This window comes from Procambarus clarkii, chromosome 28 (genome assembly GCF_040958095.1).
Source record: "Procambarus clarkii isolate CNS0578487 chromosome 28, FALCON_Pclarkii_2.0, whole genome shotgun sequence".
Lineage (NCBI taxonomy): Eukaryota > Metazoa > Arthropoda > Malacostraca > Decapoda > Cambaridae > Procambarus > Procambarus clarkii.
Genome location: NC_091177.1, coordinates 18,216,558 through 18,240,273, shown reverse-complemented (window position 1 = coordinate 18,240,273; position 23,716 = coordinate 18,216,558). Strand labels below are relative to the sequence as shown.

The window sequence follows — 23,716 nt, the reverse complement described above, 5'->3', positions numbered from 1 at the left end:
TTGACCACAAGCTGAATTTCCAGGGACACATTCTAAATATATCTAAAAAAGTTTCAAAAACTGTGGGCATTCTTTCTAAGATCAGATATTATGTACCACGCCCTGCCCTGGTGACTCTCTATTACTCCCTTATCTATCCTTATCTCAACTATGGTATTTGTGCTTGGGGTTCTACTACCCAAAATCACTTACGTCCTCTAATTACCCAACACAAAGCCGCTATTAGAACAATATCCAACTCTGGCCCCAGACATCACTCGGTACCCCTACTCAAATCTCTTAATATGTTAGATATTAAGTCTCTGCACATTCTCTCATGTGTATTATACATATATAAAACGCTAAACTATAATGCCAATCCTGATCTTAAAAGCTTCATAGTAGGTTGTAACAGAACCCATGAGCACCACACCAGAAATAAATACAGTTTTGATATTCCTAGAGTACGTCTTAATCAAACTAGAAATGCTCTGCAAATCAAGGGGCCCAGAATGTGGAATGACCTTCCCAACCATGTTAAAGACTGTACCTCTCTCAACCAGTTTAAGATAAAAACTAAACACTACCTAATAAATTCCCTGTAATCTACCTCACTCCTCTATTGTCAACCCATGTCTGTTATTTTCTTTTTTTTTTTTTTTTTTTCTTTTTTAATCAACACTGTTTGTCAACCTATTGTATTTGTGCTGCTTGTTCAGTCATGTTTCCCCCTTTTTTTTATCTTTATTTGTATTTGTTCTCAACATCTTTTATTCTTTATGCTCAATTAGTATTAAGTTCTAGATATTAATGTTTTCTTGCCCGAAACGCATTGCGTAATAGTGGCTTTAGGCATTGTATGTACTAGATCTATCTATATATCAATCCATTAATGTAACATCACTTGTATGTATATACCTTACCTGAATAAACATCTGAATCTGAATCTGAATCTGAATAATAAAGTTAAAAAAGTCTACTTATGGATGTCAACTAACAAACTAACACTAAACATAGAAAAGACCTACTACATCTTATTTGGAAGCAAATCATCGAATGCAATTCAGCTACAGATAGACAACATTAACATTAGTAATAAAAATGATGGAAAGTTTCTTGACCTATTCCTAGACAAGAGACTCAACTTCAGCACCCACATTCAACACATAACTAAGAAAGTCTCTAAAACAGTTGGTATACTCTCTAAAATCAGATATTATGTTCCTAACTCTGCTCTCCTCTCACTATATTATGCACTAATCTATCCCTATCTGAATTATGGTATCTGTGCATGGGGGTCAGCCACTGCAAACCACCTCATGCCCATCATCAACCAGCAAAAATCTGCTATCAGAATTATAACAAACTCTGCTTTCAGACAACACTCAGCTCCCTTGTTTAAATCCCTAAACTTGCTAAATATTAACTCCCTCCACACATTCTCTTGTGTCAACTACATTTACAAAACCCTGTTCTTAAATGCAAATTCTGCTCTGAAACTCTCCCCGGACAGATGTAATAGGACCCATTATCACCACACCAGAAATAAATATCTCTTTGATATCCTGTTATAAATATATATGTGGGTGTGGGGCTTCTATGGGTACTGGTACTATTAAGGGGTAAGGGTAGTTAGAAGACAAGAGTATCAAATATGGGAGAGCTAAAAGGCCCGGCCCCCAAAATAAACTATCCACAGTAGTAATAACTTGCTACTAGACCATATATGTTAGTCTAAGGGTTGATCAATGCGCTCCCACATAGGAAGAAGGGATACTCTGTAATTCATGTACTTATTTATTAACCCCTTAACAACCCCCCCCATATACACTCACACCAATAACAATAATAATAATAACTTTACCACACTATCTTACGTTAAAAGCCTTGGTCCACTTAGGCAGGATACAAGGTTTACACTAATAACAAGCTAGGGTAAAGTACTACTGGATAAGCACTGAAGCTGGATGCAGCTTAGGGTAGGGAAACCACGTGGGACCCTAATACAAAACACAACACTTAGGGGTACCCAAAACACTGGCAAATACTACCCCCAGGTCTCACCAATCGTTACTACCAGAGTAGGTACACTTAATAATGCCACGTACTTAACTTAAGGATACAGGAACTTCAGGTAAGGGAAATAAGTAAGAGGAGAAGGGAGAAGAGTAGGGGTGCAGCCACAGAGTAGGTCTCGTCCGCACGAACACCAGCCAGAGAAGAGAGCTCCTAGCGACCAGCTGGCCTCCCTCATGTCGTGGTGCCGGAAGGAGCCTAATTGATCGTGCAGCTAAGCACATTAAAGATCTTCCCCTATGCAATGTATTGTTACTTTACAAATGATTAGAAAGTATTAGTAAGCAAAGTTGGTGCCTATGTTATTATTTAATAATCAACCCCCAGCTCAGTCTTTAAATGCTCTTTGAGAAACAACAATAGTCTTACGTCTGGCAGGGAAGATACAAACAATTGCCGCTAGTGATGCACCCAACTGTACTACCAGAAAGTTTAATAGCTCAATTTTGACCTCTGGTTTCCACTGGAGAACCCAGGGTCGTAACATATCCCCAGGGTCAAACTTAATCTGTGTAAACACTCTATGCAAATAAAGGGACCCAGTCTATGGAACTCACTCCCTATTGAATTGAAAAGCTGTCCAACTTTTGCCCCATTCAAAAACCAAACCAAAAAGTACCTAATTTCATCTTCGTAGTTTCCCACAATGAGCTTTAAATTTGCTTTGTATCTAGTGTTACCAAATCTCCCAATCTTTATGTACTTAATCCAAACAACTTTATCATTGTGTTCATTGCTGTCTTCTTTTTATGTGCTTTTGTGCAAGCTATATACTGTAATGTGCCTACTAATTTTTGTTAACTACCATTCAAGCTGTCATTGCAATCAATCTGAGCTACCTATGTGCCTTAATATACCTACAAATTTTTCTCATCTTATTTTTTTTCTTGCTATGTATCTGTTATCATTTTTATAAATTTTGCTAGTATTTACCTACTTAAAATTTTCTTAGATTTATATATATATATACAAGAAGGTACATGGACCTGCCCGAAATGCTGCGCGTACTAGTGGCTTTACAAGAATGTAATTACTATGCTATGTATCCTCACAATCCCAATGTACCTTCTTGTATATAAATAAATAAATAAATAAATAAATATATAACACTGCAAACCAGCATGACAGGGCGGAGCTCATCGAAACCTTTCAAATACTAAACAATTTGGACGATGTCGATCTGGACACTTTCTTCAAAAGGTCAGATTCTCGGGTTCGAGCTCAACAAGCCTCAATGTAGGACAGAAAACAGAAGATGCTCTTTCACCCGTATGGTTGTAAACCCGTAGAACAGCCTACCCGCCAGAGAGTAGGTAAGGTAAACGCCAAATCTGTACTGGGTTTTAAAATACAGATAGAAAAGATCGTCCAGGCAAATGGGTAGAACCTTTAACAAGCCGCCAGCTTCCTGTCCTCGTTGAGGCCACCAATATTAGTGGCTTTCAGGTAAATTAAACTTCAGCAAAGATCAGTAACCAAAGAAAATGGGAAGAGCTACCTGGCGAGTAAGCGAGCGAGCGAGTGACGTCATCACAACAAAGGTTGCTATAGACGTCTCCACGACTCGTGAAGTTCGCCTGTCTTAAAGACCTGTGTCCACAATACCCGCCAAATTGTCCCTCCCACAGTACTCTCAGGACACTTATGGCAGTGTAAGTGTGTAGTGAGGCCACACCACTGAAGACATTGAGGATATACCACGAGGGAGAGACAAAACTGTTGAAGGAAGGAGTCACTGGCGCCACCTGACCACCTTGTTCCTCGCACTCTCATCATCCACCGTAAGTACTGGAGTACTTTCTGCTCCACCATTGTCTTACACCCCAACATGCAATTGTTGGGGTGTGGAAATAGGCCTATGGCATTGTTGGGGTGTGGACATTGGTCTATCGAATACGATAATTTTTATAATAATAATAATACGAAAATCCACTGGGACTGTGTGGTGTTGCAAACCAACAACCAAGGCATTGCCAGTCGCATACTCTACCACTGTACCACCACTGACTTCCTAAAAGTTTTATAATCGGATTTCTACTGATAACACAGGAAGTCTGTGATATCCTGATATCACAGGAAGTCCTGAAGCCAGTCCAAATTTTATGTAAGACCCCTAAGCACTCAGGTGAAGGATAAAGTACTGTAGTTCAACACTGTATGCACAACTTCAGATACACAGAAAATCACACTAAGGTGATATACATCAATGAACAATCCACTGAGGCTATGAGGTAATGCAAACATTGCAGGTTTGCCTCATCTCACAGCCCGAGTGAATTTTCTCATTGATGTATATCACTTTTGTGTGATTTTCCGTGTGTAAATAATAATAATAATATTATTATTATTTATTCAAAAGATTGTGTGTACAAAGAACATAAGAGTATTGTTCAATGAAGAGACAGGAGTTACATATACTAATGAAGCTACTATTATGCAAAGCGTTTCGGGCAAAAATTATTAATAATATAAAAATTGTTTAATTAATGTTGTGACGAGGTAAAACACTTAATACTATTAGAGTAGTAAGCTAACAAAATGAGAGTGTTCCAGGAAAATAAAAAATTAATACAAAGAAGGTGATACTTAAGGATGACAATTATAGACTATTACATTATGGAGTCAGAAGTTCTAGCAACAGTACAGTAGTTTATTTGCATTAATTATAGAATGGAAATACAAGTTGTAATTTAGAAAAGCAAGTGAACTGCTCCTCACAACATTTTTTTTTTAACAAATCAGAACATAGAGTAACATACTATAATTTAAGGTTAATGGGGCCAACACTTACAAATAACGAAGATCATAAAGGACACGAGTAAACACTTTATCAAAGAAATGCATGAAATTAGATGACATTAAATGTTGACAGTAAATATAGAAATTAAATGAGTAATACAGTGTGTCCTCGGCTATGGGGCATAGCCGATTTATTCCAGTGTGGAATTCGTTCCATCCGTTCGGCCCCAGCAACGCCCTTTCCCCCCCCCCCCCCCCCCCAAAAAAAAATACAATCACATTAATGCATATGCCAGTACACATTTGCCTTATGAAAAATTTAAATAACAAAGAATGTATATTGAAATGAAATAAATTGATATGGCACGTTGCAGTGCTGTACTTACCTTACCAGTTGAGTTGTAATTACCTAAATGCAATTACCTAAGTGTAGTTACAAGATGAGAGCTATGCTCGTGGTGTCCCATCTTCCCAGCACTCTTTGTCATACATATCACGCTTTGAAATTACTGATGGTTTTGGCCTCCACCACCTCACCTAATTTATTCCAATTGTCTACCACTCTGTTTACAAAAGTGAATTTTCTTATATTTCTCTGGCAGCTTTGTTTCGTTAGTTTAAATCTATGACCTCTTGTTCTTGAAGTTCCGGGTCTCAGGAATTCTTCCCTGTCAATTTTATCGATTCCTGTTACTATTTTGTACTTGGTGATCATATCACCTCTTTTTCTTCTATCTTCTAGTTTTTCATATTTAATGCCTCTAACCTCTCCTCATAGCTCTTGTCCGGTCCGTATAATTACCACAAGCTACACAAGCTTCACAAAGCTTCAGAAAGCTTATGTTAGTAATGAATAAATATGATATATTTACTCATTATAATGTTGGTGCTGAATGTACAACATGAGAAAACATAATTTTAATCTGAAAAAGTATATTTTTATTAAGAAATTAGACGAAAATAAAGAGCTGGTGACGCCAAATAAAGTCGACGATCCAAGCGTCGGTTAGGTTAGGTTAGGTTAGGTTTGGTTAGGTTAGGTTAGGTTAGGTTAGGTTAGGTTAGGTTAGGTCAGCCTAACCTAACATATCATATTTATTCATTACAAACGTATTGCCAGGAAGTTTTGTGAAGCTTGTGTAGCTTGTGGTAATTAGACAGACCCCTCTTGTCTTTTACTTCTGGGAGCCACTTAGTGGCATGTCTTTGCACCTTTTCCAGTTTGTTGATGTGCTTCGTAAGTTATGGGCACCATACAACTGCCTCATATTCCAGCTTTGGTCTTACAAAAGTCGTGAACAATTTCTTTAGTATTTCACCATCCATGTATTTAAAAGCAATTTTGAAATTAGAAAGTGTAGCATAGGCACCTTGCACAATGTTCTTAATGTGGTCCTCAGGTGACGGCTTTCTATCTAGAACCACCCCTAGATCCCTTTCTTTGTCAGAATTCTTTAAAGATTTCTCACATAATTTATAGGTTGTGTAGGGTCGATGTTCTCCAAATCCTCATTCCATAACATGGCATTTATTCACGTTAAATTCCATTTGCAAAGTATTGCTCCATATACTTATTTTGTCCAGATCTTCTTGAAGGGCATGACAATCATCTAGGTTTCTTATTCTTCCTATTATCTTAGCATCATCAGCAAACATGTTCATATAATTCTGTATTCCATCTGGTAGATCGTTTATGTAAACAATAAACATTACCGGTCCAAGAACTAAACCCTATGGTACTCCACTTGGGACATTTCTCCAATCCGACACATTGCCTTTGATTACGGCCCTCATTTTTCTATCAGTTAGGAAATTTTTCACCCATGTTAGAAGCTTACCTGTCACCCCTCCAATATATTCATTTCCAGAACAACCTCTTATGTGAAACTGTCAAAAGCCTTTTTTAGGTCCAGATAGATGCAGTCAACCCAACCATCTCTTTCCTGTAAAATCTCTGTGGCTCGATCATAGAAACCGAGTAAATTCGTTACACAGGATCTTCCAGATTGAAAAACATACTGTCTGTCTGATATTATATTGTTTTTGTCCAGGTGTTCTACCCATTTAGTTTTAATTATTTTTTCCAATATTTTGACAATTACAATTGTTAATGATACAGGTCTATAATTGAGGGGGGTCTTCCCTGCTGCCACTTATGTAGATTGGAATGATGTTAGCCTTTTTCCACACATCAGCTACAACTCCTGTAAACAGGGATGCCTGAAAAATCAGTTGAAGTGGAATGCTGAGCTCAGGTGCACATTCTCTCAGAACCCAGGGTGAAACTCCATCTGGACCAACTGCTTTGTTCTTACTTAGCTCCTTGAGCATTTTTTCCACTTCGTTTCTAGACACCTCTATGTGCTCTGTTGTTCTCTGGAATTCTTATTGTGTCTGGTTCCCTGAAGATTTCATTTTGTACAAACACACTTTGAAACTTTTCGTTTAATGTTTCACACGTTTCTTTTTCTTTTTCCGTGAATCTATTTCCCATTTTCAACCTCTGAATATTATCCTTTACCCTGCAATTTGTTGTTTATGAATTTATAGAATAGACCTGGTTCTGTTTTGCATTTGTCCACAATTTCTTTTTCAAAATTTTTTTCTTCCTCTCTCCTCAATGACGTGTAGTTGTTTCTCGCATCTTTGTATCGCTTGTATGTTTGGGGGTTTGGCCTCTTGCTATATTGATTCCATTTTTGTGTCTTTTGGTCTCTGGCCCTCTCACAATTTCTGTCAAACCAATCCTGTTTCGTAGTTGTGTATCTCTGCTTTGGTATAATTTTTTTTGTGCCTTTATCATATATTTCACAAAACTTGACATACATCTCATTTACTTCCTTGCCTAGCAGCAAGTCTGTCCAATTATACTCACTAAAAAAAATGTCTAAGGTCGCCATAGTGTCCTCTCCTGAAGTCAGCTTTTTCAACTGCTTCAACCTCCTTATTTTCTACCAGATTATAACGCATTGCATAGTTTATTCCCCAAAAAGACATGGTCACTTTTACCCAAGGGAGGAAGGTACTGAATATCAAATATCTGTTCCTCCTTCCTGGTTAATATAAAATCTAGCATGGAGGGAACATCTGTGGGATATTTGGGGCTTGAATCTGATTATTTAAATATTAATGTAGTAAATTAAATTGCGAAGGACCACCCGCTTTTATAGTAAAGAGGGAAACTGAGAATTTCTGATCATTAAATAATTCCTATATGAAACCAGTAACTATGGATAAAAATACTAGAATTTATGATCATAGAAATAATTAATGGGCTGTATTATTAAATGAATCAAACCCTCAAGCACCTACATTGGGGGGTTATTACTGGAGGTAAGTACGTCCAGGAATTAGTGTGGTTCGTTCACTAATTCAATTAATAATAATCTAATCCTATAAAAATTATATTGAAACTGCTATCATTACCATAGATGGAAACATAGATTATGAGAATAGCAATGAGAGTTACAGTAAACCACATATTAATCCTGAGGGATTCTGCACATAAGAAATTGCAATAGAATCATGAAAGAAAATATAGTCTTAGCTTAATGATGATTTCTTTAGACAAGCCATGGAAGTTCCTCTTATTCTCTGGACTCGGTCGGCTGACGAAAGGGACGGATTAATATGGGAGAAGGCGGCATGGAGAGTTCCTCTCTTGTGCTGCAAGACAAATATGTACAGTAGTAACTAATTTAACTACTAAATCTATATTCGAGAAATTGAGAGTTACAGGTGACAGAATTTAATCACCTGTTATTAGATGTTATCATGCGTCATAACGGACAATCACCCAGCTACCATTAAACTTTTACCTGATGCATCACATAAAGGACTATACTTAGCTGTGGGCACTGTATAAGTATTAAGATTGCCGTGCTTCGCGTCCCAGGCTCCGGTTTGACCTATCCTGGATAGTGACGCGCTTCGCTGGCCGGTCACGTGTCGTCAAGAACCAGGTTAAAAGGTTCCTTATTTGACACCAGCACTAGCTGAAGATATTATCTGCAAGGTTATTCACGCCTCACAGTGGCGACTTTCATCTGAGGATGGATAACGTCTGCCCTAGTGGCTGGACAATGGCGTCTCCTTGTGAGTACGGAATACGCAGGTCTGCCTCTGAGCGGCTCTCCGCGTGTACTGAGTTGGCCTTCCTCTACCCACGCTGCATCCGCGTTCATAAAACAAATTATTGTCACGAACATTAATATTTCTCGCATTTACGCTTGAAACGTTGAAGACTGGACGGGTTTATTATTTAGAGGAGGAAATTATTATTATTTACCAATTAAAGAATAGTAAATATATAAGGGAGAGGAATTAATGTCTCCCCATGGCATTCACTGGTGACGTTAACGTTATTACGAGATAGACGCTATGACTCCAACGCTCTATTCGGCATTTAGTTGGAAGTCAATTCATCTGCAATTAGTTATCATACAGAATGCCTTAGGTATAGAGAATCGTGTTTAATTCTCACATACATTGGATATAATGTGTTTACTGTAAGGAAATCTGACGCAATACTGGCGTCAGGTGACGTGAGACTCCTAGCCTACTGCACAGATGAAATTATTAGTACATGAGAATTCTACGTGTTGTTAATTTTACTTACTACAATAATTAGTATTGTTAGTAATAAGTAATGAGAATACAACAGTGTTGTATTCGGTGTTGGAAATATCCAACATAACTCCGGGGGGAGGATTCTAGGGTCGTAGTGTACTGTGTTGTACTGACCTATCCCGAAGTGATATTAAGATTAGTACATTAGTATGTTAATATGTTAGTATGTTGGTACACACATAACGAACGTCCCGGATTGATCAAGGACTTTCAAGAACTTAAGTCTTGCTAATTACATGTAAATGAAACATGTTACTTATAGCCTACACAATAATTAAAGAATTGCTCTTAGTTGAGAACTATAATAGGCTTGTAGTTTCCCTTAGTGGAAACATGTGTTAAATATTGAAACATTAAATGATTAAGTTATCGGTAATCAGGAACACTCTAAAGCTCACAATAAACTCAACAACTAGGGTCGCAGTGACATGTAATGGTGTATTACGTAGCTGCTGAATCGTAGGCAAACTCAGAATAAGTTCCTAAGAACTGATAACACTATTGTATGATTATACAGTAAAGTATTATTAGTCCTTCAAGATCAAGGAGACTATGACACTACAGTAAGGTCACTGTCTAGGGTCGCTGTGACTTGTAACTATTGGGTTACTAGACAATAACATCACGCAGTATCACGATCACCCCAAATTCAAATGAGGAAATTGAATTTAATGTGCACTGCCGTGCAGTAGTCATTCTGACTGATGGTACAAATAATTTGCTAACTAGCTAAAATAATAGAAAAGTAGAGAACTGAAAAGTTTATTCATTAAAATCAAGGAAAATTCTGAGTCGACAGTGAGATTAGCAGCCTAGTCATTCTGACTTATGAGCTAATTAAATGGCAGCTCATAGGCTTGACACTGTAAACTGGTTAATACGAAATCACCTTTACATGAATTTGAGTTTATTAAATCAGTCTCTATAAGTATAGTCAACTGTAATTAATGGTGAGTACAGATTAGGCTAGTACTCAGTTGACACTACTAAAGTCCCTAAGCCTACCTAAATAAATGGTTTGAATTTCTAACCTACCTAAGTAAGGGACTAAGCTAATTGTGAGCAAAGTACTCGAATTAAGATTGTGAGCAGTATTGAGCTCATTAACAGGTCGAGCTATATTGAACTCGTGAATATGGTGAGCTACAGTGAGCTCGTTAGCAGTGCTAACAGGGTGAGTTACATTGAACTCGTCAACAGTGTTGACTGGGTGAGCTACAGTGAGCTCGTTAACAGTGTTAACAGGGTGAGCTACAGTGAGCTCGTTAGCAGTGCTAACAGGGTGAGTTACATTGAACTCGTCAACAGTGTTGACAGGGTGAGCTACAGTGAGCTCGTTAGCAGTGCTAACAGGGTGAGTTGCAGTGAACTCGTCAACAGTGTTGACAGGGTGAGCTACAGTGAGCTCGTTAGCAGTGCTAACAGGGTGAGTTGCAGTGAACTCGTCAACAGTGTTGACAGGGTGAGCTACAGTGAGCTCGTTAGCAGTGCTAACAGGGTGAGTTGCAGTGAACTCGTCAACAGTGATGACAGGGTGAGCTACAGTGAGCTCGTTAGCAGTGCTAACAGGGTGAGTTGCAGTGAACTCGTCAACAGTGTTGACAGGGTGAGCTACAGTGAGCTCGTTAGCAGTGCTAACAGGGTGAGTTCAGTGAACTCGAATTAACGAGGTGGAGTTTTGCATTATTCAATTATCATGGCGAGCAATATTAAGCTCGTACGCATGGGGAACAAGCACTCATATTATTACGTTAATTCTAAGGTGAGCTATATTAAGCTCAGGAAGCATGTTAATTAACAATGCTAATGTTTAACGATAATGCATTAAACATATTAGTTCTCTGTAAATTCGCTTACATATTAGTAAGTTTGCAAGTTTGTTCGTGTTGCGCTCCTACACTAAATAAGCAGAAACGAAAGAAAAACAACTCAAACAATTAATGCAAGTATTTATCACTAACTCTTAGTGCAGAAAACATGGTATTAAGAAGGTTTTCTTGGCAAACCTTTAAGCGCAAGTATAGTGGACCAGTGGTCCTAGTGAATTTGTAATTACTGAAGTTGCTTGATGACTTCATAGAATTACTAAATTCAGGAAATGCCAGTGGCATTAAGTGCTAGATTCTCTAGCCTAACATTATTAATTACCTAGAGGGTACTAGATTCTCTAGCCCAACATTACAATTTAACTAGGAAGACTGAGTGTGGTCAATTACTACTTGTCGAGAATAATTCTAGGTCTGCAGTGAATTCAATGGTTTGGTCGTTGTGACTTGTACTTGTTTGAGTACGGACCATTGGTTTTCACTGAGAGCTATGAAACATCTCCGCGAGTATCAATTGCACTACATTCAATCTGAGTTTATTACTCAGCTGTGTTTTTCCTTTTAGCTTGCTGCTGGAGAATTGATTTACTGCTGACTAATTTATTATTATTGGCAGGTTTAGGCTTGTTCACATTCAGAACTTTACCAGTAAGTAAGTAGCCACCTGCAGATTGGAGCATATTCATTCCCAATCGTTTAACATGTCCAGTTATGAACTGGTAATAGTAGTCGGCTCCTACTAGTACATTTACATTGTTAAGGCGCTTGGACAGCCTTGGCATGACTACCTAGTCGTACAAGCGGTTGAACTACTGTGTATTCATGGGTTCCTCGATTTATCATGGACCCTGACAAGTTTAATTTTACCTGTCCTATTGGTTGTAAATTAAGTGCCTCTGCTGCCCTTTGAGTAATGAAAGTTCTCTGGGAACCTTGATCAAATAGTCCACGTATGGTGATCTTGGTTCCTCTGTTCTTCACTTGAAGTTGGACAGTAGGCAGGGCAGCATCCACTTGAGATGCTTGTGTAGTTACGCTGTACACATCTCGCACCTTGCAGCACTCTACTGGTGTAGATTCTCTACGTCTTATTCTAGGATTGACATAATTAGTCCTAACTAATTTGCACAGTGCAGCATGATGCTTGCCCCTTCTACACCTATTGCAGGTGTTCAGTGGGGTGTCACAGCTGTTAACATTATGTGGTTTGAGACACCTAGTACATTTATGTAACTGTTTGAGTCGTCTGACTCTTGTGTCTCTATTAGGATAATTAGTACATTTGTACAGAGAATGTTTTTGATTGCAAAACAAGCACATTCCCCATCCTATAGTTCGTTTAGGGGTTACCGTTTTAGGTAAAACAGTATTTGCAGGTTGTGATGGTTTTGCTGTTTGCATTTGCTTGTTATTTATTCTCTTGGGAGTACTTGGTGTACTCTGGGGAACCATTAACAGGTTCTTGGGAGTGCTCTTTGGACTATTAGGTCTCTTAGGAGTACCTGTGGAGTTATTAGCAGTGCTCTTTGGACTATTAGGTCTCTTAGGAGCACCTGTGGGACTCTTAGGTCTCACTGATGAATCAGTATTTGACTGATTCTGGTTACATGGGTTATTAGCACCTTTGTTACCTAGTGACAGTGTCACTTTAGGAGTTTCAGGCAAGGAAACTGATGTAGGTACAGTTTTGGTGCATTCAGATTTAGCATTAATTGCTTGGTCTGCTGTATGATTGCTCATATTATGCAAACCTGTAAATATATCCTGCATTGACAGGGTATTACCATTCTGGCATACATATAGTTTATTAAGTGTGTCACCAGACAATTTTCTCTGGATGATAATTTTAGTCATCCACTCAGTAGTTGGGTGATCCACCTCTTTACTGAAAGAATTTATCAGTGACTCAAGCTGGAAACTAAAGGCTTGTAAAGAGTCAACTGATTGCTCTGGTGAAGATAAATTTAATAATTGGTGCACAAGGTTTATAATAGTCTTCTCATTGTTAGCACTTACTTTAGAAGGCTGTTGTGAGCAATTGTGACCATTACTTGTGTTGCTTAAGGCTTCTTGTTTAGCCTCAGCTTTGATTACAGCTTTGACTGCTGCTGCAGCATTAGCTTTATCATTTTCTGGTTCAGATTCACTGATTATTGCAGCTTCACTTGTTTCATCTGCAGCTTCACTTGTTTCTCTGGATTCTGGTGATAGGCTAGTTAATTCAGTAGCCTTATGTATTGAACTTATAGAATCCAAGGAACATTGAGAAGAGTGGTCTGAAATTTGATCAGACTCTGTAAACAAATCATCACATGAAGCGGTATTAGATGAGAGGTTAGAAAATGAAGGTTGAACTTCAGTTGTTGATCCTGTATAGTGATCAGCATTGATTAGAGGATTCTCCTCGTCTTGAGGTAGTTCAGGTATTTCATCTGAACTGAGTGTTAACTTGGATACAGGTCTATTAATGATCTGATCCACCCACTCGGGAATATCTTGTCTCGCAAGCACCTCCTTATATCGGTCTAACCTGGTTTGAACAGAATGTTCATAGTTATCGAGATCAGATTCTGTCAGACGTAAGTGGTCTGAGACAGTATGACCGACTTGGAGTAAATTCCTGTGGGACTCGATCACAGTCTTTACATGATCATATTTTTGGATGGCGTACCTTACGTAACTTGCTAGTCTATAGACGTCACCTGGGTCAGTTTCGACACAGAAATGACATTTCATAAGCAGTTTTCCTAAGGGACGTTGAAGAGCTGTCAAGAATCTTGCATTCCTTTCTAAAGGATTCATTCTTGCGGTAAATTGAGCCTGATAGGGCTTATGTAGCTAGTGGTATAGCTATAGTCTGCTCCTTGATGCAGAGCAGGTATAATTATTGACAGCCTGATAGGGCTTATGTAGCTAGTGGTATAGCTATGGTGTCTGCTCCTTGATGTAGAGCAGGTATAAGTAATGACAGCCTGATAGGGCTTATGTAGCTAGTGGTATAGCTATTGTCTGCTCCTTGATGCAGAGCAGGTATAAGTATTGACAGCCTGATAGGGCTTATGTAGCTAGTGGTATAGCTATGGTGTCTGCTCCTTGATGTAGAGCAGGTATAAGTAATGACAGCCTGATAGGGCTTATGTAGCTAGTGGTATAGCTATAGTCTGCTCCTTGATGCAGAGCAGGTATAATTATTGACAGCCTGATAGGGCTTATGTAGCTAGTGGTATAGCTATGGTGTCTGCTCCTTGATGTAGAGCAGGTATAAGTAATGACAGCCTGATAGGGCTTATGTAGCTAGTGGTATAGCTATAGTCTGCTCCTTGATGCAGAGCAGGTATAAGTATTGACAGCCTGATATTTCTTGAGGCTGGTTGTAATTTACCTCATTTAGAGGTTAGCTACCTACCTAATAATAAGCAACTAAGATTTGAGTGGTACCTTGGTCTCACTACAGGTGTTCCTCAGCTTAGCTCTTCTAAATCAGCCTCGGATGGGTAGTTGACTTACAGTAACACTCAAAAACATACATAGAAATATGCAATAAAATAATTACACAATAAATGGTTAATCCCACCCTTGATAGGGTCAGCACAAAAGAATAATATATGTGTCACTAACTAGCTCAAGCCTAGTCGTGAGAATTTCTACTTGAGAAACTACAACTATATTTAGTCTGTGCTTGTGCCAGATTCAACACAATCACAGCCTAAATTGCTACCTACCTAAGGTTGGCAAAGATTATATTATGGTGCAGTAATGTGCAAATAATTGTGCTGTGTTTTTGGGTTTTTTGGTATTTTATATAATATACACTTGTGTAATTATGTGTATAAGAAATTAAATGAACACAAAGGAATTAATTGTGTTTGGCAAGTATTCTACTGCCGTAAATATTATCTAACTCCTGAATGTACTCCTAATTATGGAATAAAATATTATCAGGGTTAGTAATGATTAACTAGTATGAGATCAGTAATTTATATTAGTATACTGGATCCCTAAATGTTAATGATCCACTGACTTGAGTGAATCAGTAATTATAACATGGATTCAGGCTATAATGGACAGTCTGCTGACAGCCATATATTGAAACATTGGTATAGCCTAAATGGTTAACACTTAATTGGTGTTAGTGATTAATATAAGGTTATGAGCTGTTGCTCTTGGTGACCTAAAGATTCTACTTCAGTATGAAGTGTAGGTCTAAATGTTGTGGGTAATTGGTTATGACCCACTAAAGCTATGTATAAGGTAGCTATGTTAGTGTGATCTAGACTAACTGATGTGTTACACTGTTAGTTGACACAATTAATTAAATAGTTAGTCTAGCTTCTGTCACACAATGATTAGTTATTAATGGTTAATATTTTAATTATAGATTTAATGCCTATCCGGTTCGATAAGGGCCATAATGTGGGATATTTGGGGCTTGAATCTGATTATTTAAATATTAATGTAGTAAATTAAATTACGAAGGACCACCCGCTTTTATAGTAAAGAGGGAAACTGAGAATTTCTGATCATTAAATAATTCCTAGATGAAACCAGTAACTATGGATAAAAATACTAGAATTTATGATCATAGAAATAATTAATGGGCTGTACAGTATTATTAAATGAATCAAACCCTCAAGCACCTACATTGGGGGGTTATTACTGGAGGTAAGTACGTCCAGGAATTAGTGTGGTTCGTTCACTAATTCAATTAATAATAATCTAATCCTATAAAAATTATATTGAAACTGCTATCATTACCATAGATGGAAACATAGATTATGAGTATAGCAATGAGAGTTACAGTAAACCACATATTAATCCTGAGGGATTCTGCACATAAGAAATTGCAATAGAATCATGAAAGAAAATATAGTCTTAGCTTAATGATGATTCCTTTAGACAAGCCATGGAAGTTCCTCTTATTCTCTGGACTCGGTCGGCTGACGAAAGGGACGGATTAATATGGGAGAAGGCGGCATGGAGAGTTCCTCTCTCGTGCTGCAAGACAAATATGTACAGTAGTAACTAATTTAACTACTAAATCTATATTCAAGAAATTGAGAGTTACAGGTGACAGAATTTAATCACCTGTTATTAGATGTTATCGTGCGTCATAACGGACAATCACCCAGCTACCATTAAACTTTTACCTGATGCATCACATAAAGGACTATACTTAGCTGTGGGCACTGTATAAGTATTAAGATTGCCGTGCTTCGCGTCCCAGGCTCCGGTTTGACCTATCCTGGATAGTGACGCGCTTCGCTGGCCGGTCACGTGTCGTCAAGAACCAGGTTAAAAGGTTCCTTATTTGACACCAGCACTAGCTGAAGATATTATCTGCAAGGTTATTCACGCCTCACAGTGGCGACTTTCATCTGAGGATGGATAACGTCTGCCCTAGTGGCTGGACAATGGCGTCTCCTTGTGAGTACGGAATACGCAGGTCTGCCTCTGAGCGGCTCTCCGCGTGTACTGAGTTGGCCTTCCTCTACCCACGCTGCATCCGCGTTCATAAAACAAATTATTGTCACGAACATTAATATTTCTCGCATTTACGCTTGAAACGTTGAAGACTGGAGGGGTTTATTATTTAGAGGAGGAAATTATTATTATTTACCAATTTAAGAATAGTAAATATATAAGGGAGAGGAATTAATGTCTCCCCATGGCATTCACTGGTGACGTTAACGTTATTACGAGATAGACGCTATGACTCCAACGCTCTATTCGGCATTTAGTTGGTAGTCAATTCATCTGCAATTAGTTATCATACAGAATGCCTTAGGTATAGAGAATCGTGTTTAATTCTCACATACATTGGATATAATGTGTTTACTGTAAGGAAATCTGACGCAATACTGGCGTCAGGTGACGTGAGACTCCTAGCCTACTGCACAGATGAAATTATTAGTACATGAGAATTCTACGTGTTGTTAATTTTACTTACTACAATAATTAGTATTGTTAGTAATAAGTAATGAGAATACAACAGTGTTGTATTCGGTGTTGGAAATATCCAACAACGTCCCCTTCCCTCATCCTCGTAGCTTGTTTAACATGTTGATACAAGAATGTTTCCAGGATGAGGTCTACAAATCTACTGGTCCAAAAATCCTCTGTTCTAGCTTTGTATGCTTCCCAGTATATGGATTTTAAGTTGAAGTTGCTGACTATCAAAAGTCGTGATCTATATTTATCCGCTTTTACTATAAACTCTCTCATTATTGTTATAAGACCCTCTCGTTCACTATCTAGCTCCCCCTTTGTCCATGTGTTGCATGGCGGTGGACTATGTGCATTTATGATCATTAGTTTATCATCCTCATAGGAGATCTCTAATGCTATTACGTCAACTTCTCGTGGATTGGCAATCATTATTTCGTTCACCATTAGGTGTACTTTCACCAGCACAGCAACGCCACCGCCTTTCCTAATTTTTCTGTCCCGTCTCCAAATTGAGTAGCCTCTTGGGAATATGACCTCATTTAAAATAACATCTTCAAGTTATGTCTCCGTGAGTGCAACAATGTCTGGTGTCTGAAGCTGTATTACATCACTTAACTCCAGTATCTTTGATCTTACTCCATCTACATTGGTGTATACTATTTTCAGGAACATGTTCCCCCTCTCCTTATTCATCACTACCCCTCTCTCTAGCAATTTTGTTGGGTTGCCTTTTTGTACCATTTTACAGGCCTGCCTTCCCTTATCAATTTGTAGAAAAAAGAATTGATTTCTTCTTCATTTCTGCTCTCATTTAGTTTTTTACCTCTATGAGGTTTAGTTTCAGCTTCTCTCTGTCTTCTCTTGAAAGATCTCGTCTTAACGATCACACTTTCCCATCCTCATCACTTTGTAATTTTCTAGCATTCCTTAGTACTTCTTCCATCTATTTGGCACCGTTTAGGGTGATCCTCAAAGATCGATCTTTTCCTTTTACGTACCTGCCTATTCTCCTGTAGTCGCAGACATTCTCTATGGTAGTAAGACCTTCCACGAGGCCAACAATTTTATCTACTACTTTTGCTTCTTCTACAGCTCTTTCTGACCTAGATATTATCTTTTCTTTGCAACCAAAAATTATCAGGGACTTGCTCCGATCAACTGTGTTTTGTACCAACTTTGGGTTAGATGCCAATTCCTTCCTCATCTCCAGCCTAATGTTTGTTTTATCTTGGTTGCTGCAGTGTTTGGCTTCCTTTACTGCTTCTTCAATTTTTTCCTTCTCCTTGGCCACTTGTGCATAGGTTAGTTGCATATCCTTCTTGCACTGTTCTATTCCCTGTGTAACTTCCTCCATCTGTGCTGACAAAAGCTGTTTCTCCTGTTGAATTTCCTTACTTAACCTATTGTAGTCATTTATGTTTAAATTTGCTTCTTCCAAAGCTATTTTTTAAGAGTTTATTTTCCTCTTCCATGGCTTTGCAATTTGTTTCCAATTGAGTCTTGTCCTTGCACAAGTCTTTCACTAAACCCTCAAGACATAAAACTTTGCTACACAACTAGTCATTACTTTCTTTCAATTTACTGATTATTTCTACATGAGAGTTCACTATGGTATCTAATTTTGCCAACTTGTTGTGTAGACTGCTTATATCAATGCTTTCTTCATTGAATCCCCCAAAATGAAACTCTGTTTTTCCTCTTGCTGGCGGCCATCTTGAATATTCTTGTCTGCACTAGAACACTAGGGTAACTTTGAGTTGTGTAGTGCAAACTTTGTTAGTCTCAATATCCTGAGAGTGCCACACATATGATATCAATATAAATTGTTTAAAGAACAGTAACTTTTCTAACAAATGTACATTATACACTACAGTCTGTGCATAAAGTACAGACCACTAGAATCACACTACTGCAGTACACATATATCACTTAAACTACACTTTGTACATTTAGTGTCATTAGAACTGTGCTGTACAGCTCAATTGGTACTCTCAGGTAAGTTATGGCTAGTGCTGGGTGCTGGTCCAGTTGCCTGGGCATCCTCAGAAGGTGAGTCCTTGCTAGTGCTGGGTGCTGGTTCAGTTGCCTGGGCATCCTCAGAAGGTGAGTCCTTGCTAGTGCTGGGTGCTGGTCCAGTTGCCTGGGCATCCTCGGAAGGTGAGTCCTTGCTAGTGCTGGGTGCTGGTCCAGTTGCCTGGGCATCCTCGGAAGGTGAGTCCTTGCTAGTGCTGGGTGCTGGTCCAGTTGCCTGGGCATCCTCGGAAGGTGAGTCCTTGCTAGTGCTGGGTGCTGGTCCAGTTGCCTGGGCATCCTTGGAAGGTGAGTCCTTGCTAGTGCTGGGTGCTGGTCTAGTTGCCTGGACATCCTCGGAAGGTGAGTCCTTGCTAGTGCTGGGTGCTGGTCCAGTTGCCTGGGCATCCTTGGAAGGTGAGTCCTTGCTAGTGCTGGGTGCTGGTCTAGTTGCCTGGACATCCTCGGAAGGTGAGTCCTTGCTAGTGCTGGGTGCTGGTCCAGTTGCCTGGGCATCCTCAGGTGTGTCCTTGCTAGTGCTGGGTGCTGTTCCTGTAGGCCTTCTGTGAAATCATACCAAAAACTTTTGAATCATAGTTTGTCTCTTTGTTGTGCCAACCACAAAGATATTATAATATCTTTCATGTCCTTTAGGTGCCGGTAATAATCTGTCAGCTCTTCATTATCAGTTACAGCAACCAAGCAGATCATTAACCTTTTGCAATGATGCAGCATATGGAATAGGTAACACACTATCATCTTCCTCTTCAACATCCTCATCATTATTACCAGTAACAGACTAGATAATCTCATCATCAGCTAATTCACCATAACCTGGATCATCAGCATCATTATCTAACCATGCATTCACATCAGAAAGTTGCACATCTTCCTCACCTGCATCTCTGAATGTCTCAAAAATCACATTATCAAAGCCCTCAAAATCATAGTAATCTTTGTCTTCATTCTAACTAGGTACCGGACTCAGAATTTTATTCCATGCATTCTTTAATGTGGTGACCTTCAACTTGCTCCATTCTTTGGCCTAGTTGTAAATTGCGTCCTTAATTGAATATTTCTTGAAGTTTTCTATTGTTCTACTAACCTTTGTATCCTTATTAGTCACTGTGCTGCTCGGGCTCAAAATATGGCAACCCCCCCTGTGTGCAGGAAATAAATTCTTGGCTTTTTCTGGGGGGAGCCCCGCCGGCTCCCCGGAGCTTTACCGGCTGATATGCTAATGTCAGACTTTGGCATCAGTCATGTGTATGGAGTTCTAGGGCCTACCGGGGACCACGGCCAGAACCTGGCCCCCTCAGAGAGGCAAGGGGAGCAATGGCCTATAGAAACCCCCGTGTGGTTGGAAGCATTCTATGTCTGCCATCGACCGGGTCAAGCATCCAGAAAGGTAAGCATTCCAAAACAAACCCCTATTCTGGTGAAAATTGCTACCTAAAGCCGAACTAGTGGATAGAACTCAACAGAAAACATGGAAACTAGTATGACGTCATACGTCACCGCGCCGCTGTCTGCGCAGCTCCCCCCTCCCCGGGAGGGGGAAGGGGGAGCCCCAGACCTCCCACGCCGACTATCCACCCATCAGTTCTTCGGCTGATGCTATAGGCAACGGTTATGTGCTCCGGCTCCAGTGGTTGTTTCAGCACTGTACCTAGAGTGTGGTGTCTGTTTTCTAGGTGGTGCGTGAGCCGGGAGTGATTCTCCAGTACTCGGGCTGCATGTGCCTAGGGTTCCCTTCCCTAGGTGCCCTGTAAGTACTGCCCTTGGGGCCACCTTCCACAAGTTCCTTGGGTCCTGCCCCTGCTTGGCCGTTTACCGCTTGGTTTTCGGCCACTCTTTGTGTGCTCGAGTGTTCTGTCTCCCTTGTTCGCCTTAGGGTAGGGGGCAGTTTGCACTGGTAGGGGCGAAGGGTGCTGTGCAGCTTGTCTTTACCAATCATAGCGGCCGGCTCTGTTCCGCTTGGGTACGCTGTCCTCTTGCGGGGTTTTCTTTTTCTTTTTGTTTATCTACCTGGTGGGGGGGGGGTCAGCCTTCGTTCTTGCCCCTTGTGTCCCTTGTGTTCTGAGTATTTTCTGGTGGTACCCCCTGCTAGGTCCCCGTGAGTTTACACGTCCCAGGGGTTCAGCTCTTAGAAAGTTGTTTGGTAGCTTTGGGTGCCGGTTAGCAGTACCCTGCCTGGGATTACCTGAGCGCGAGTCCTCTTATAGTAAACGCTCGGGACCCTGGGAAACCCCTGGGGGCGTGCGGGTCCGATGGATGTGACCCCAGAGTCCCCCCCTCGCTTCCAGCGAGTTTGAGGGTTGCTCTCGCCCTTTGTCTCTGGGTGACTCTCTGTTTTGCCTCCGTCTGCTGCCTGTGGGGTCGGTGACACCTTCGACCCGGAGTCCTGCGAGTTTGGTTGCTCGTTGTGGCTTGGTTACCCGGTTGTGCTAACGAAGCGGGTGCGGGCAGCAGGGGCATTGCACTTAAGCCTTGGTGGTGGCAACGTTCTCGTGGTTTCCTCCCCGGGAGCCCCGGGGCTGCCCCGTTGTAGTTCGTTTTGGGACTTGGGGGTGTTGGTTGCTTCGGTTCCATCCACGCCCCCTTGTCTTTCCCCTGGATCACCCTTCCTGCCTGCGTCCGGTTCCTTACCATCTGTAGGTTCGGGGCGGGGTTTTTGGTGGTGTTGAGACTCGGGCAGTCTCGGGGAATTCCCCTTCCGGGGTAGTGACGGGGGCATTTGAGCCTGTTCCTCCAGCCGTGTTGTATGAATCTGCCAGTGGGCTCCCTTCCTTAGTGTTTTCACGGCTGCCCCGGTTTTCTGGTACGGCCGGGGCTTTGGGGGAACGGCTCGGCCCCGGGGCCTGTCGTGTCGGTTCACGGGGCTGGGGAGGGGCTGACTTGGGGGGCCCTTGGCCCCGTTGGACCCCGTGGGATTTTTTATCCCCCTCTAGGCGGGGCTTGTGGTTACGCGGAGTGGGGTCTTTCCTCCCCACTCGCCGTGCATGCTGTTGGGCGTCGGCCCCTCCCCGGGCTCGGTTCCTTGGCCTTTGAGTCGGTTGGTTCTGTCCAGTGGGTCGATGTTTCCTCCCACCCCTTTTTGGGACGGTGTTTTTGTCATGTTTCCCCGTTCGATGGGGTTCTGCGTGACTTCTGATCTCGGGTGCGCCTGCGTGTGCCTTCGGGACTAGTGTTGGCTTCTGTGTTCTCGAGGGTACGGGAAGGTTTTTCGCTACTTCCCGCATTATTGGAACGTCTGTCGGCTCCTCTTCCTTGTCGCCCTGTTGGGCTACTTGTCGCCCTGTTGGGCTACTTGTCGCCCTGTTGGGCTACTTGTCGCCCTGTTGGGCTACTTGTCGCCCTGTTGGGCTACTTGTCGCCCGGTTGGGCTGCGTGTCGCCCGGTTGGGCTGCTTGTCGCCCGGTTGGGCTGCTTGTCGCCCGGTTGGGCTGCTTGTCGCCCGGTTGGGCTGCTTGTCGCCCAGTTGGGCTGCTTGTCGCCCGGTTGGGTTCCTTTTTGCGCTCTTTGCTTCTTTGGCCGGTTTTATTGTTCCTGCTTCCTCTTTTGGCTACTTTTCTCGTGCAGTAGTCCTGGCTGGCGTTTTCCCGCAGAGAGGGTGTGCAGTTCGGCCAGCGTGTTATGCGCATGCGCCATGGAGTTTGTTTTGGTCTGGGCGGTGTTTCAGTGCTGGTGTTTTGCGCCCTTTTTGCTACAGTGCTTCGCCTCTCGTTCTTCTCCCTGGCTGCGGTATGTGCCCCTTCGCGCCGGGGGTGTCCTGGTTCCCAGTTGTGGGGAGGACACCGCGGTTTTCCCTGTGTCATGGGTGTGGACCGCCTCCTTCGCCTTTCCCTGCTCTCCTGTGGGTCCGGCGGGGTCCGGCTCTGGCGTCTTCACCTGGCGGTGCTCCCCCGTTCTTCTGGGCACGGTTGAGTCGTGTCAAGTTCGTGCCACCGTTCGCCAGGTGAGTTTCTGCGGTCTGGCGTCTTTTGGCCGGGCGCTGGATGCAGAGTTGTTTATATACCTGTCTTTATTTAGGTATATTTTTGTACGACTGAGACCGTTCGCACACCAGTGACTGTCCCTTTTTCAACCCTTCCTGTCCCCCTCATGTGCATGTCCAACCCATGCTGGAGTCATTCAGGGGACCCTCCTTTTTTAATGTTGTGAGGTGTGGGGGTTGTAGGGTTGGTTCTGTACTCACCTGGTAAGGCTCCTGGCTGTGCTTGCAGGTTTTGAGCTCTGGCTCTTGGGTCCCGCCTATCTGGTAGAACTTGCGGGATAGTACCAGTGGAGTGTAGTGGTGCTATTGGCACATTTGGGGAACACTGTATTACCATCAGAGGTCTGTGCTTGTTACACGACCTACTTGCAAGCATAAGCCTTCTTGCTGGTTCGTCCGTGGACTTCCAGGGCGCACTAGCCTGTTTTCGTATGGCAGTTCCGGCCCGTCCTGGTTGTGGGGGTATGTGGGCCGGTGGACTGCTCCTAGCAGCTGCCTGGTGGGCCACCCTCTG

The 23,716-nt window shown here is 41.5% G+C and overlaps 1 protein-coding gene across 1 annotated transcript in view; it reads left to right on the top strand.

Moving 5' to 3' along the window:
• Positions 1–3,592: 3,592 nt before the first annotated feature.
• The window catches only part of LOC123768525 (uncharacterized), a 63,621-nt gene continuing 43,497 nt past the window's right edge, over positions 3,593–23,716 (top strand). Inside the window, exon 1 of the mRNA XM_069332633.1 lies at positions 3,593–3,836. The gene's annotated coding sequence lies outside the window, so the exon portion shown is untranslated. The remainder of the gene's footprint in view (positions 3,837–23,716) is intronic.